Source organism: Grammomys surdaster, unplaced genomic scaffold (assembly GCF_004785775.1).
Source record: "Grammomys surdaster isolate TR1022 unplaced genomic scaffold, NIH_TR_1.0 126660, whole genome shotgun sequence".
NCBI lineage: Eukaryota > Metazoa > Chordata > Mammalia > Rodentia > Muridae > Grammomys > Grammomys surdaster.
In genome coordinates this window covers 2352159-2357158 of record NW_021621449.1, presented here as the reverse complement: position 1 = coordinate 2357158, position 5000 = coordinate 2352159, and the positions used below count along the sequence as shown (strand labels likewise).

At 40.6% G+C, this 5000-nt stretch overlaps 1 pseudogene; it reads right to left on the bottom strand.

The window, feature by feature from the left end:
* Positions 1–5000, bottom strand: part of LOC114615389 — a 75187-nt pseudogene that overhangs the window by 1840 nt on the left and 68347 nt on the right.

The following is a 5000-nucleotide window of genomic DNA, read 5'->3' as shown; positions in this document are numbered from 1 at the left end:
AATCACGTAATATGAGGAAATGCACCTCTAATTCTAAAGGCTTCCTTTAGAATTGGTTTTCTTCTGCTATGGGCTTCCCACATGGACTCACCAAGAAAGACTGTCCACCTTGCCATGTCTAAGGAGGCAGGAAGGAACCGTACCTGATCCAGATATAATAAGACGTTGTTGTTGCTCACTTCTGTTCTGCTCAAGTACTTTAATTTTTCAAGCTGAAAATGAGAGAAAACCCCCCGTTTTACTGCAAAAGCAAAAGCCTTGGGGGTTAGAGAGTTAAATGAACTGTGAGACTACAGGTGATAAAAAGGGGATGTTATTGAATTCACTTAAAGGAATGGGAAGAAGTCTTTCCAGTAAGAATGAACATATATTTAGAAAATTGTGAATGTTATTCTACTAAAGGCCTGACTGAATATGATCTGATGTAGTAATAGTTATTTTTGACTTTTTTTTAAACATAAAAATAGTCATCCATTTGGCATTACTTACCCAATATTCTCTGAGCTCTGCTATCAACCTTACCTTGTTAATTTCTGTAGTTCTTAAAATATCTAAAAATATACCTGCAATTTTGGCATTTAATAATTTTTTCCATTGAATCATTATTGACCAGGTTCATTACACTTTAAAAGATACTGTTAGCTAGATCGAGAACGCAAAGAACTCAGACACCTTTCTTATGTTTCTTGTGTTTGCTGCTATCACAATCCATACCTATATCAATCAGTATTTTAACAACATCAAGTGTGTTAAGTGAGTTCTAACATTGCTTTGACATGGGTTGACAGAACTATGACGGTGTTGGTAGGACCTAGTCTGAGGATACAGAGAATCCAAACATCTCATCTCAGCTTACCTTTTTCACTGTTGATTTCAATGGGATGAAACCAGATACCATCTTCACATCAGTAATAACCATGTTGGAGGCTGGACGGCTCCCCGTGTAACTACAGACCAGAGAAGTGGACAGAAGGAGTCATTTTAATAGTTTGAATCTTGCCACGTTTGTGGTCCAGCAGCAATTCCTGATCTAGCCTCTGTGATTTTTCCATACCTTAAAAATATATGGCCTTTATAGTCAATATAAATAGTCTTCATAACAAAATTATCTGGAGAGTGCATTAAAATGGCTGGATCTGCCAGGTATGCTGGTGAGACAACAGTCTGCTTAGCTGGTTAGAGACCTAATATCAAAAACAAGTTTGTATGGAACCTAAGGGCTGATGGCTGACATTGTCCTTTGTCATACACACATGTGCTTGCACACACACACACACACACACACACACACACACACACACACACAACTGCATATGTACAATGATAAGTCACGCTATGGATTGGATGAATTCTTTCCATCCAAGATCTCTTCAGTTTCTGCAGTTGGACCCTGTTGCAGGTTATATTTTGTATGAAGTTATTGATGAGTGTTGGAAGAACTGAATGTCTTTTCCTTCAAAAAAATAAATGGAATTTTAAAAGAACAGGAAGACTATTCTTTGTTGCTGAAGAATAACCCATGTTAAGGTCTCATGGAAAAGAATGATGTAGTATTTTATTATGATAAATGGCAAGAAACAAACTCTAAAAGTAGACTTATTAGAAATTATGATTCTACAACTCTTCATTGTTCATTTAGCTGAATTTCAGTATTTTTATTCATTTTTTTAACAAAGCAAAACTTTTAATGAAGACACCCATTTTAGATACCTTCAAACCTGTTCTATGAGGAGTTCTAGGAAGACAGCCCTATGGTAGCTGAGAGACAGAGTCAGATGCTCATACAGAGACACAGACACATGCCTATCGCATACCTGATTTCTAGTGAGATCTGGAAGCTGTTGTGGCCTTTGGGATTGTTACAGGTTAGAGGTGTTGTCTGTACCCGTAGAGCAAATGCAGCCTCCTGCTTCTTCAATTGCATGTTGTATCTCAGTGCAGTCTGATAAGTAGTGAACAGAAATACTTCACCTTCATTGTACTGCGTCCTTGGATCAATTTTTCCCAATCTGAGCATAATGTGTGCAGGTAGGCAAAGCCAGACTCTCCATTTTGGGGAAGGAGGCTCACAGCTGCATACCCACAACTTCCCAGCATCTTACCTGAGCACACACACATCCTTTACCCGACACACTGATGGTATAGTCCCCAGGAATGTCTGGTAATGGGACCTGCTGCAGTAACAGGCGATTACTGTTCCCTACTTGGAACTTTTGGGAAAATGATCCTGAAGACTGGATGGTCACCAAAGTATTTTTCTGGCTTCTGGAAAAAGTAACTGCTCCATATTTGGACAGAGCATCGAGGGCCACAACAGTGTCCTGACAGGAATGAATAAAAATATTCAGGATAACATCCATTTGGAAGGTCTTGAGCTCTTCCCAAAGTTCGTTCTAGCTCTGACAAACTGTCAGGAGATTTTGTCTCTAATTATTTGAGCTCTAGACTTTATTTCAGGCTTTTATATAGAATATATTTGAGAGTAAAAAACATTCACATGTTTTTTCCTCCTTAGAATAGCCTAGCATATGCAAATCCACCCCTACAGCCAGCAGAAAACATAAATATAAATTAGATTTTCCACCCAGCATTGGTTGTTTTTCTTCCAATTGTCCCAGGTTCCCATGGTTACACCCTCCATCTTCCCACAAAATCACGCCCCTGCTATCCTCAACAAACTTGCTTTTGGCCTTGCTGAGCCATCAAGACATACAAACAGCATGGCCAAGTGCCTGTCCTGATTCAGTCTTATTAAATAGAAAATAACTATGATCTAGTGTTGTTCTTCACAGCCTTGTTCCTCAGTGGCATGCTCTGTGCAAGTGTACTGCATGCTCCAGGAAGAATCTCTGTCACATGATCCCTCCTTATCCAGGGAGCTCTAGATGCTGTCCTGAGAACAGAGTCCAACAATACAGCAGATGCATGCATCAAGGGTTTTATAATCACAACACTGTCTATTGAAAGGAGAGTGGGAAAGAGCTGAGCTTCGAAGCATGGTGGCTGGTATCATGGAAGTATTCTTTTTGTACATTGTATTTCTCCTTTAGAGGACCTACTGTCTCACTATACTTCTCTGGGGATTAATTCTGCACTATATTCCCAGAATACATTATAGTTAGTACAGTAGATGTATATTTTTGGAGGTGGGAGATATTACCTTGTGAGAGTTATACTGTCTAGATGATAAAGTGAATAGTTTACAATCCTAGCTCTTCCCAAGTATCAAGAGGTAAAGCAGGGCAGCAGGACCTCTGGCTAGCTTGAAGATAACATGAGAGTGATCTACCATTCCATAAGTTTAAGGAGAGTCTATCAGGAAAAGGGAAAGAGCCCTACCTAAGGTCAGTAGGTCAATAGACAAGTCGGTTTGATCTTAGGTCTCCACATGCTGTTCTAGAGTGTGGAAACTATGTCTAGGATTCTGGATATTCCAGGATTTTTGTTTTATATTAAGGATTGAATCTGGATTAGAAGTTCTAGGCAACGTAGGCCTGTTTCATTAACTGTGGTCTGAAGAGAACCCCTGTGGTCAGGCACAGGTACTAGGGCAATTTATTATGGAATACAGGAGGCCTCACTTCCTACAGACACAAAATATTCTTGAGTAACATGTCCTTTGTCTCTCCTCTTCATCTTTCTATGGTCCCTGCATCTCTTGTTCAAATCCCCTTAGTCCATGGAGACTTTGAAGAAAAACCACTGACCTGTGTGGAGGAGAAGCCACCACGGGAATTCTGCTGCTTTGTGAGCCACTTGATGGTGCTCATTGACAAAGTCAGGTCCTCAGGGGCTGGGGCTGGCTGGGCAGTGAGGCGAGCCAGAACAACATAAGCACTCATCTCTACCTCAGCAGACGCCGCCTGGGGTTTATACAATGTGTCCTCAGATTCTCTGGGTTTCTGAGGTCTTTCCCAATGGGTAGAGTTGTCTTAGGGAAAAAATAGAGAAATAATGAAAAGACTGAGTGGTCAATGACTGCATGTCCATATGCAGAAAGAAGGAACTATAAAAGGTTGTAGGAGGTTTTAAAAATTTCACTCACAATATGCCCACATTTACTAATTTGAAGTAGAAACCTGCACTTGGTGCTATGGGTCGTGATTGAGAAAAAACATGGACAGAAATGTCTTAAGTTATTCACTAAATTCCATCCTCATTGGTTCTCCTGCAGAGCTGGTGAGGAAACAGTAGCAGACAGGATTCTTTTACTCATTAACTCCTTTACACCCAACAAAATGTCACTTGTTCAGCTTTCAAACCAAATGACTTAGTAAAGTTTCCCAGTGGGGTCAGAGTTGCCACTTAAATAACAAAACCTTGATGCAACTTTCCTCTTTGTGTTCTTCCTAGTCTTTGCTGCTCCTGGTAGGTTTATAGGTAGCAGAGAAAAGCTGGGCTTTAACTACATTCACCTTTGTAACAGAGTTAGACCTGCATGTGTTCTACTGTGATATTGTATTTGTTGATTTTGGTCATACTATCAGAAATACCAAGCAGAAGGCTTTTGTATAGAAGGCACATTTCTTAATGCGGCAGCCCAAGGAAAATCCTCAGTGTACCATAGAGATGGACTGACATGTAATGCTCTTTCCACACTACATATTCTCCTCTATTTTGCTACACTCGAGCTGGATGAAGACACACATGAGAACACACATTCCTACCTTCTTTTATAGCTTCCTTATCAAGTGACTTCAGGATTTCATTTCTCTTATCTTGGTTCCCCGCCTGAGCGAAAGCATAGGCCATCAACGCCTTGGTGTACACAAAGCTGCCATTTCCTCCTTGCTCTATGGTCTTCCAGGATGACTCCAGGCAGCTCAGGGCTTTGGAGATGATGGGATGCTTTTGGTAGAACAAGGAAAACTGAGCTATGTGAAAAAGGTCCTAGCAGATCCCAGGACAAATATGGAGGCAACAGTGTTTATGCTTTTCAAATCAATCCTCCCTCTCCTCCCCTTCCCTTCCTTCTCTTCCTTCCCACTCTTTCTCCATCC